The sequence below is a fragment of the Ambystoma mexicanum genome, chromosome 5q (genome assembly GCF_040938575.1).
Source record: "Ambystoma mexicanum isolate Mex_15411 chromosome 5q, UKY_AmexF1_1, whole genome shotgun sequence".
Classification (NCBI taxonomy): Eukaryota; Metazoa; Chordata; class Amphibia; order Caudata; family Ambystomatidae; genus Ambystoma; species Ambystoma mexicanum.
In genome coordinates, this window is record NC_090933.1 from 698,644,080 (window position 1) to 698,656,757 (window position 12,678).

Genomic DNA, 12,678 nt, shown 5'->3' on the forward strand with positions numbered 1-12,678 from the left:
TTCACAATTCTAAGTGTGGACATGCTAATATTTACAATGCTATCTGAGTGTGGACATGCTAATATTTACAATTCCATCTAGATACGACACAGGCTAGTGGTCACAATTCTATCCAAGTGTGGACATGCTAATATTTACAATTCTATCTATGTGTGGACATGCTAATATTTACAATGCTATCCAAGTGTGGACATGCTAATATTTCCAATTCTATCTAGATGCGATGCAGGCTAGTGTTCACAATTCTATCTAAGTGTGGACATGCTAATATTTAGAATTCTGTCTGAGTGTGGAAATGCTAATATTTACAATGCTATCTAAGTGTGGACATGCTAATATTTACATTGCTATCCAAGTGTGGACATGCTAATATTTACATTGCTATCCAAGTGTGGACATGCTAATATTTCCAATTCTATCTAGATGCGACGCAGGCTAGTGTTCACAATTCTGACTAAGTGTGGACATGCTAATATTTACACTGCTATCTAAGTGTGGACATGATAATATTTACAATTCCATCTAGATGCGACGCAGGCTAGTGTTCACATTTCTATCTAAGTGCGGACATGCTAATGTTTACAATGCTATCCAAGTGTGGACATGCTAATATTTACAATTCTATCTAAATGTGACGCAGACTAGTGTTCACAATTCTATCTAAGTGTGGACATGCTAATATTTACAATTCTATCTAAGTGTGGACATGCTAATATTTACAATGCTATCCAAGTGTGGACATGTTAATATTTACAATTCTATCTAGATGCGACGCAGGCTAGTGTTCACAATTCTATCTAAGTGTGGACATGCTAATATTTACAATTCTATCTATGTGTGGACATGCTAATATTTACAATGCTATCCAAGCGTGGACATGCTAATATTTCCAATTCTATCTAGATGCGATGCAGGCTAGTGTTCACAATTCTATCTAAGTGTGGACATGCTAATATTTACAATTCTGTCTATGTGTGGACATGCTAATATTTACAATGCTATCTAAGTGTGGAAATGCTAATATTTACAATTCCATCTAGATGCGACGCAGGCTAGTGTTCACAATTCTATCTAAGTGTGGACATGCTAATATTTACAATGCTATCTAAGTGTGAACATGCTAATATTTACAATGCTATCCAAGTGTGGACATGCTACTATTTCCAATTCTATCTAGATGCGACGCAGGCTAGTGTTCACAATTCTATCTAAGTTTAGACATGCTAATATTTACAATTCTATCTAAGTGTGGACATGCTAATATTTACAATGCTATCTAAGTGTGAACATGCTAATATTTACAATGCTATCCAAGTGTGGACATGCTACTATTTCCAATTCTATCTAGATGCGACGCAGGCTGGTGTTCACAATTCTATCTAAGTTTAGACATGCTAATATTTACAATTCTATCTAAGTGTGGACATGCTAATATTTACAATGCTATCCAATTGTGGACATGCTACTATTTCCAATTCTATCTAGATGCGACGCAGGCTAGTGTTCACAATTTTATCTAAGTTTAGACATGCTAATATTTACAATTCTATCTAAGTGTGGACATGCTAATATTTACAATTCTATCTAAATGCGACGCAGACTAGTGTTCACAATTCTATCTAAGTGTGGACATGCTAATATTTACAATTCTATCTAAGTGTGGACATGCTAATATGTACAATGCTATCCAAGTGTGGACATGCTAATATTTACAATTCTATCTAGATGCGACGCAGGATAGTGTTCACAATTCTATCTAAGTGTGGACATGCTAATATTTACAATTCTATCTATGTGTGGACATGCTAATATTTACAATGCTATCCAAGCGTGGACATGCTAATATTTCCAATTCTATCTAGATGCGATGCAGGCTAGTGTTCACAATTCTATCTAAGTGTGGACATGCTAATATTTACAATTCTGTCTAAGTGTGGACATGCAAATATTTACAATGCTATCTAAGTGTGGACATGCTAATATTTACATTTCTGTCTGAGTGTGGACATGCTAATATTTACAATGATATCTAAGTGTGGACATGCTAATATTTACAATTCCATCTAGATGCGACGCAGGCTAGTGTTCACAATTCTATCTAAGTGTGGACATGCTAATGTTTGCAATTCTATCTAAGTGTGAACATGCTAATATTTACAATGCTATCCAAGTGTGGACATGCTACTATTTCCAATTCTATCTAGATGCGACGCAGGCTAGTGTTCACAATTCTATCTAAGTTTAGACATGCTAATATTTACAATTCTATCTAAGTGTGGACATGCTAATGTTTACAATGCTATTCAAGTGTGGACATGCTAATATTTACAATTCTATCTAGATGCGACGCAGGCTAGTGTTCACAATTCTATCTAAGTGTGGACATGCTAATATTTACAATTCTATCTAAGTGTGGACATGCTAATATTTACAATGCTATCCAAGTGTGGACATGCAAATATTTCCAATTCAATCTAGATGCGACGCAGGCTAGTGTTCACAATTCTATTTAAGTGTGGACATGCTAATATTTACAATTCTATGTAAGTGTGGACATGCTAATATTTACATTTCTGTCTGAGTGTGGACATGCTAATATTTACAATGATATCTAAGTGTGGACATGCTTATATTTACAATTCCATCTAGATGCAACGCAGGCTAGTGTTCACAATTCTATCTAAGTGTGGACATGCTGATATTTACAATTCTATCTAAGTGTGGACATGCTAATATTTACAATTCCATCTAGATGCGACGCAGGCTAGTGTTCACATTTCTATCTAAGTGTGGACATGCTAATGTTTACAATGCTATCCAACTGTGGACATGCTAATATTTACAATTCTATCTCAATGCGACGCATACTAGTGTTCACAATTCTATCTAAGTGTGGACATGCTAATATTTACAATTCTATCTAAGTGTGGACATGCTAATATTTACAATGCTATCCAAGTGTGGACATGCTAATATTTACAATTCTATCTAGATGCGACGCAGGCTAGTGTTCACAATTCTATCTAAGTGTGGACATGCTAATATTTACAATTCTATCTATGTGTGGACATGCTAATATTTACAATGCTATCCAAGCGTGGACATGCTAATATTTCCAATTCTATCTAGATGCGATGCAGGCTAATGTTCACAATTCTATCTAAGTGTGGACATGCTAATATTTACAATTCTGTCTGAGTGTGGACATGCTAATATTTACAATGCTACCTAAGTGTGGACATGCTAATATTTACATTTCTGTCTGAGTGTGGACATGCTAATATTTACAATTATATCTAAGTGTGGACTTGCTAATATTTACAATTCCATCTAGATGCGAAGCAGGCTAGTGTTCACAATTCTATCCAAGTGTGGACATGCTACTATTTCCAATTCTATCTAGATGCGACGCAGGCTAGTGTTCACAATTCTATCTAAGTTTAGACATGCTAATATTTACAATTCTATCTAAGTGTGGACATGCTAATGTTTACAATGCTATTCAAGTGTGGACATGCTAATATTTACAATTCTATCTAGATGCGACGCAGGCTAGTGTTCACAATTCTATCTAAGTGTGGACATGCTAATATTTACAATTCTATCTAAGTGTGGACATGCTAATATTTACAATGCTATCCAAGTGTGGACATGCAAATATTTCCAATTCAATCTAGATGCGACGCAGGCTAGTGTTCACAATTCTATTTAAGTGTGGACATGCTAATATTTACAATTCTATGTAAGTGTGGACATGCTAATATTTACATTTCTGTCTGAGTGTGGACATGCTAATATTTACAATGATATCTAAGTGTGGACATGCTTATATTTACAATTCCATCTAGATGCAACGCAGGCTAGTGTTCACAATTCTATCTAAGTGTGGACATGCTGATATTTACAATTCTATCTAAGTGTGGACATGCTAATATTTACAATTCCATCTAGATGCGACGCAGGCTAGTGTTCACATTTCTATCTAAGTGTGGACATGCTAATGTTTACAATGCTATCCAACTGTGGACATGCTAATATTTACAATTCTATCTCAATGCGACGCATACTAGTGTTCACAATTCTATCTAAGTGTGGACATGCTAATATTTACAATTCTATCTAAGTGTGGACATGCTAATATTTACAATGCTATCCAAGTGTGGACATGCTAATATTTACAATTCTATCTAGATGCGACGCAGGCTAGTGTTCACAATTCTATCTAAGTGTGGACATGCTAATATTTACAATTCTATCTATGTGTGGACATGCTAATATTTACAATGCTATCCAAGCGTGGACATGCTAATATTTCCAATTCTATCTAGATGCGATGCAGGCTAATGTTCACAATTCTATCTAAGTGTGGACATGCTAATATTTACAATTCTGTCTGAGTGTGGACATGCTAATATTTACAATGCTACCTAAGTGTGGACATGCTAATATTTACATTTCTGTCTGAGTGTGGACATGCTAATATTTACAATTATATCTAAGTGTGGACTTGCTAATATTTACAATTCCATCTAGATGCGAAGCAGGCTAGTGTTCACAATTCTATCCAAGTGTGGACATGCTAATATTTACAATTCTATCTATGTGTGGACATGCTAATATTTACAATGCTATCCAAGTGTGGACATGCTAATATTCCCAATTCTATCTAGATGCGACGCAGGCTAGTGTTCACAATTCTATCCAAGTGTGGACATGCTAATATTTACAATTCTATCTATGTGTGGACATGCTAATATTTACAATGCTATCCAAGTGTGGACATGCTAATATTTCCAATTCTATCTAGATGCGATGCAGGCTAGTGTTCACAATTCTATCCAAGTGTGGACATGCTAATATTTACAATTCTATCCAAGTCTGGACATGGTAATATTTACAATTCTATCTATGTGTGGACATGCTAATATTTACATTGCTATCCAAGTGTGGACATGCTAATATTTACATTGCTATCCAAGTGTGGACATGCTAATATTTCCAATTCTATCTAGATGCGACGCAGGCCAGTGTTCACAATTCTATCTAAGTGTGGACATGCTAATATTTACAATGCTATCTAAGTGTGGACATGCTAATATTTACAATTCCATCTAGATGCGACGCAGGCTAGTGTTCACATTTCTATCTAAGTGTGGACATGCTAATATTTACAATTCTATCTAAGTGTGGACATGCTAATATTTACAATGCTATCCAAGTGTGGACATGCTAATATTTACAATTCTATCTAGATGCGACGCAGGCTAGTGTTCACAATTCTATCTAAGTGTGGACATGCTAATATTTACAATTCTATCTATGTGTGGACATGCTAATATTTACAATGCTATCCAAGCGTGGACATGCTAATATTTCCAATTCTATCTAGATGCGATGCAGGCTAGTGTTCACAATTCTATCTAAGTGTGGACATGCTAATATTTACAATTCTGTCTGAGTGTGGACATGCTAATATTTACAATGCTACCTAAGTGTGGACATGCTAATATTTACATTTCTGTCTGAGTGTGGACATGCTAATATTTACAATTATATCGAAGTGTGGACTTGCTAATATTTACAATTCCATCTAGATGCGACGCAGGCTTGTGTTCACAATTCTATCTAAGTGTGGACATGCTAATATTTACAATTCTATCTAAGTGTGAACATGCTAATATTTACAATGCTATCCAAGTGTGAACATTCTACTATTTCCAATTCTATCTAGATGCGACGCAGTCTAGTGTTCACAATTTTATCTAAGTTTAGACATGCTAATATTTACAATTCTATCTAAGTGTGGACATGCTAATATTTACAATGCTCTCCAAGTGTGGACATGCTACTATTTCCAATTCTATCTAGATGCGACGCAGGCTAGTGTTCACAATTCTAAGTGTGGACATGCTAATATTTACAATGCTATCTGAGTGTGGACATGCTAATATTTACAATTCCATCTAGATGCGACGCAGGCTAGTGTTCACAATTCTATCCAAGTGTGGACATGCTAATATTTACATTTCTATCTATGTGTGGACATGCTAATATTTACAATGCTATCCAAGTGTGGACATGCTAATATTTCCAATTCTATCTAGAAGCGATGCAGGCTAGTGTTCACAATTCTATCCAAGTGTGGACATGCTAATATTTACAATTCTATCCAAGTCTGGACATGCTAATATTTACAATTCTATCTATGTGTGGACATGCTAATATTTACATTGCTATCCAAGTGTGGACATGCTAATATTTACATTGCTATCCAAGTGTGGACATGCTAATATTTCCAATTCTATCTAGATGCGACGCAGGCTAGTGTTCACAATTCTATCTAAGTGTGGACATGCTAATATTTACAATGCTATCTAAGTGTGGACATGCTAATATTTACAATTCCATCTAGATGTGACGCAGGCTAGTGTTCACATTTCTATCTAAGTGTGGACATGCTAATGTTTACAATGCTATCCAAGTGTGGACATGCTAATATTTACAATTCTATCTAAATGCGACGCAGACTAGTGTTCACAATTCTATCTAAGTGTGGACATGCTAATATTTACAATTCTATCTAAGTGTGGACATGCTAATATTTACAATGCTATCCAAGTGTGGACATGCAAATATTTCCAATCCAATCTAGATGCGACGCAGGCTAGTGTTCACAATTCTATTTAAGTGTGGACATGCTAATATTTATATTTCTATATAAGTGTGGACATGCTAATATTTACATTTCTGTCTGAGTGTGGACATGCTAATATTTGCAATGCTATCCAAGTGTGGACATGCTACTATTTCCAATTCTATCTAGATGCGACGCAGGCTAGTGTTCACAATTCTAAGTGTGGACATGCTAATATTTACAATGCTATCTGAGTGTGGACATGCTAATATTTACAATTCCATCTAGAGGCGACGCAGGCTAGTGTTCACAATTCTATCCAAGTGTGGACATGCTAATATTTACAATTCTATCTATGTGTGGACATGCTAATATTTACAATGCTATCCAAGTGTGGACATGCTAATATTTCCAATTCTATCTAGATGCGATGCAGGCTAGTGTTCACAATTCTATCTAAGTGTGGACATGCTAATATTTACAATTCTATCGAGATGCGACGCAGGCTAGTGTTCACAATTCTATCTAAGTGTGGACATGCTAATATTTACAATGCTATCTAAGTGTGGACATGCTAATATTTACATTGCTATCCAAGTGTGAACTTGCTAATATTTACATTGCTATCCAAGTGTGGGCATGCTAATATTTCCAATTCTATCTAGATGCGACGCAGGCTAGTGTTCACAATTTTATCTAAGTGTGGACATGCTAATATTTACAATGCTATCTAAGTGTGGACATGCTAATATTTACAATTCCATCTAGATGCGACACAGGCTAGTGTTCACATTTCTATCTAAGTGTGGACATGCTAATGTTTACAATGCTATCCAAGTGTGGACATGCTAATATTTACAATTCTATCTAAATGCGACGCAGACTAGTGTTCACAATTCTATCTAAGTGTGGACATGCTAATATTTACAATTCTATCCAAGTGTGGACATGCTAATATTTACAATTCTATCTATGTGTGGACATGCTAATATTTACAATGCTATCCAAGCGTGGACATGCTAATATTTCCAATTCTATCTAGATGCGATGCAGGCTAGTGTTCACAATTCTATCTAAGTGTGGACATGCTAATATTTACAATTCTGTCTGAGTGTGGACATGCTAATATTTACAATGCTATCTAAGTGTGGACATGCTAATATTTACAATTCCATCTAGATGCGACGCAGGCTAGTGTTCACAATTCTATTTAAGTTTGGACATGCTAATATTTACATTTCTATCTAAGTGTAGACATGCTAATATTTACAATTCTATCTAAGTGTGGACATGCTAATATTTACAATGCTATCCAAGTGTGGACATGCAAATATTTCCAATTCAATCTAGATGCGACGCAGGCTAGTGTTCACAATTCTATTTAAGTTTGGACATGCTAATATTTACATTTCTATATAAGTGTGGACATGCTAATATTTACATTTCTGTCTGAGTGTGGACATGCTAATATTTACAATGATATCTAAGTGTGGACATGCTAATATTTACAATTCATCTAGATGCGACGCAGGCTAGTGTTCACAATTCTATCTAAGTGTGGACATGCTAATATTTACAATTCTATCTAAGTGTGAACATGCTAATATTTACAATGCTATCCAAGTGTGGACATGCTACTATTTCCAATTCTATCTAGATGCGACGCAGGCTAGTGTTCACAATTTTATCTAAGTTTAGTTATGCTAATATTTACAATTCTATCTAAGTGTGGACATGCTAATATTTACAATGCTATCCAAGTGTGGACATGCTACTATTTCCAATTCTATCTGGATGCGACGCAGGCTAGTGTTCACAATTCTAAGTGTGGACATGCTAATATTTACAATGCTATCTGAGTGTGGACATGCTAATATTTACAATTCCATTTAGATACGACGCAGGCTAGTGGTCACAATTCTATCCAAGTGTGGACATGCTAATATTTACAATTCTATCTATGTGTGGACATGCTAATATTTACAATGCTATCCAAGTGTGGACATGCTAATATTTCCAATTCTATCTAGATGCGATGCAGGCTAGTGTTCACAATGCTATCTAAGTGTGGACATGCTAATATTTAGAATTCTGTCTGAGTGTGGAAATGCTAATGTTTACAATGCTATCTAAGTGTGGACATGCTAATATTTACATTGCTATCCAAGTGTGGACATGCTAATATTTACATTGCTATCCAAGTGTGGACATGATAATATTTCCAATTCTATCTAGATGCGACGCAGGCTAGTGTTCACAATTCTGACTAAGTGTGGACATGCTAATATTTACACTGCTATCTAAGTGTGGACATGCTAATATTTACAATTCCATCTAGATGCGACGCAGGCTAGTGTTCACATTTCTATCTAAGTGCGGACATGCTAATGTTTACAATGCTATCCAAGTGTGGACATGCTAATATTTACATTGCTATCCAAGTGTGGACATGCTAATATTTACAATTCTATCTAGATGCGACGCAGGCTAGTGTTCACAATTCTATCTAAGTGTGGACATGCTAATATTTACAATTCTATCTATGTGTGGACATGCTAATATTTACAATGCTATCCAAGCGTGGACATGCTAATATTTCCAATTCTATCTAGATGCGATGCAGGCTAGTGTTCACAATTCTATCTAAGTGTGGACATGCTAATATTTACAATTCTGTCTGAGTGTGGACATGCTAATATTTACAATGCTACCTAAGTGTGGACATGCTAATATTTACATTTCTGTCTGAGTGTGGACATGCTAATATTTACAATTATATCTAAGTGTGGACTTGCTAATATTTACAATTCCATCTAGATGCGAAGCAGGCTAGTGTTCACAATTCTATCCAAGTGTGGACATGCTAATATTTACAATTCTATCTATGTGTGGACATGCTAATATTTACAATGCTATCCAAGTGTGGACATGCTAATATTCCCAATTCTATCTAGATGCGACGCAGGCTAGTGTTCACAATTCTATCCAAGTGTGGACATGCTAATATTTACAATTCTATCTATGTGTGGAAATGCTAATATTTACAATGCTATCCAAGTGTGGACATGCTAATATTTCCAATTCTATCTAGATGCGATGCAGGCTAGTGTTCACAATTCTATCCAAGTGTGGACATGCTAATATTTACAATTCTATCCAAGTCTGGACATGGTAATATTTACAATTCTATCTATGTGTGGACATGCTAATATTTACATTGCTATCCAAGTGTGGACATGCTAATATTTACATTGCTATCCAAGTGTGGACATGCTAATATTTCCAATTCTATCTAGATGCGACGCAGGCCAGTGTTCACAATTCTATCTAAGTGTGGACATGCTAATATTTACAATGCTATCTAAGTGTGGACATGCTAATATTTACAATTCCATCTAGATGCGACGCAGGCTAGTGTTCACATTTCTATCTAAGTGTGGACATGCTAATATTTACAATTCTATCTAAGTGTGGACATGCTAATATTTACAATGCTATCCAAGTGTGGACATGCTAATATTTACAATTCTATCTAGATGCGACGCAGGCTAGTGTTCACAATTCTATCTAAGTGTGGACATGCTAATATTTACAATTCTATCTATGTGTGGACATGCTAATATTTACAATGCTTTCCAAGCGTGGACATGCTAATATTTCCAATTCTATCTAGATGCGATGCAGGCTAGTGTTCACAATTCTATCTAAGTGTGGACATGCTAATATTTACAATTCTGTCTGAGTGTGGACATGCTAATATTTACAATGCTACCTAAGTGTGGACATGCTAATATTTACATTTCTGTCTGAGTGTGGACATGCTAATATTTACAATTATATCGAAGTGTGGACTTGCTAATATTTACAATTCCATCTAGATGCGACGCAGGCTTGTGTTCACAATTCTATCTAAGTGTGGACATGCTAATATTTACAATTCTATCTAAGTGTGAACATGCTAATATTTACAATGCTATCCAAGTGTGGACATTCTACTATTTCCAATTCTATCTAGATGCGACGCCGTCTAGTGTTCACAATTTTATCTAAGTTTAGACATGCTAATATTTACAATTCTATCTAAGTGTGGACATGCTAATATTTACAATGCTCTCCAAGTGTGGACATGCTACTATTTCCAATTCTATCTAGATGCGACGCAGGCTAGTGTTCACAATTCTAAGTGTGGACATGCTAATATTTACAATGCTATCTGAGTGTGGACATGCTAATATTTACAATTCCATCTAGATGCGACGCAGGCTAGTGTTCACAATTCTATCCAAGTGTGGACATGCTAATATTTACATTTCTATCTATGTGTGGACATGCTAATATTTACAATGCTATCCAAGTGTGGACATGCTAATATTTCCAATTCTATCTAGAAGCGATGCAGGCTAGTGTTCACAATTCTATCCAAGTGTGGACATGCTAATATTTACAATTCTATCCAAGTCTGGACATGCTAATATTTACAATTCTATCTATGTGTGGACATGCTAATATTTACATTGCTATCCAAGTGTGGACATGCTAATATTTACATTGCTATCCAAGTGTGGACATGCTAATATTTCCAATTCTATCTAGATGCGACGCAGGCTAGTGTTCACAATTCTATCTAAGTGTGGACATGCTAATATTTACAATGCTATCTAAGTGTGGACATGCTAATATTTACAATTCCATCTAGATGTGACGCAGGCTAGTGTTCACATTTCTATCTAAGTGTGGACATGCTAATGTTTACAATGCTATCCAAGTGTGGACATGCTAATATTTACAATTCTATCTAAATGCGACGCAGACTAGTGTTCACAATTCTATCTAAGTGTGGACATGCTAATATTTACAATTCTATCTAAGTGTGGACATGCTAATATTTACAATGCTATCCAAGTGTAGACATGCAAATATTTCCAATCCAATCTAGATGCGACGCAGGCTAGTGTTCACAATTCTATTTAAGTGTGGACATGCTAATATTTATATTTCTATATAAGTGTGGACATGCTAATATTTACATTTCTGTCTGAGTGTGGACATGCTAATATTTGCAATGCTATCCAAGTGTGGACATGCTACTATTTCCAATTCTATCTAGATGCGACGCAGGCTAGTGTTCACAATTCTAAGTGTGGACATGCTAATATTTACAATGCTATCTGAGTGTGGACATGCTAATATTTACAATTCCATCTAGAGGCGACGCAGGCTAGTGTTCACAATTCTATCCAAGTGTGGACATGCTAATATTTACAATTCTATCTATGTGTGGACATGCTAATATTTACAATGCTATCCAAGTGTGGACATGCTAATATTTCCAATTCTATCTAGATGCGATGCAGGCTAGTGTTCACAATTCTATCTAAGTGTGGACATGCTAATATTTACAATTCTATCGAGATGCGACGCAGGCTAGTGTTCACAATTCTATCTAAGTGTGGACATGCTAATATTTACAATGCTATCTAAGTGTGGACATGCTAATATTTACATTGCTATCCAAGTGTGAACATGCTAATATTTACATTGCTATCCAAGTGTGGGCATGCTAATATTTCCAATTCTATCTAGATGCGACGCAGGCTAGTGTTCACAATTTTATCTAAGTGTGGACATGCTAATATTTACAATGCTATCTAAGTGTGGACATGCTAATATTTACAATTCCATCTAGATGCGACACAGGCTAGTGTTCACATTTCTATCTAAGTGTGGACATGCTAATGTTTACAATGCTATCCAAGTGTGGACATGCTAATATTTACAATTCTATCTAAATGCGACGCAGACTAGTGTTCACAATTCTATCTAAGTGTGGACATGCTAATATTTACAATTCTATCCAAGTGTGGACATGCTAATATTTACAATTCTATCTATGTGTGGACATGCTAATATTTACAATGCTATCCAAGCGTGGACATGCTAATATTTCCAATTCTATCTAGATGCGATGCAGGCTAGTGTTCACAATTCTATCTAAGTGTGGACATGCTAATATTTACAATTCTGTCTGAGTGTGGACATGCTAA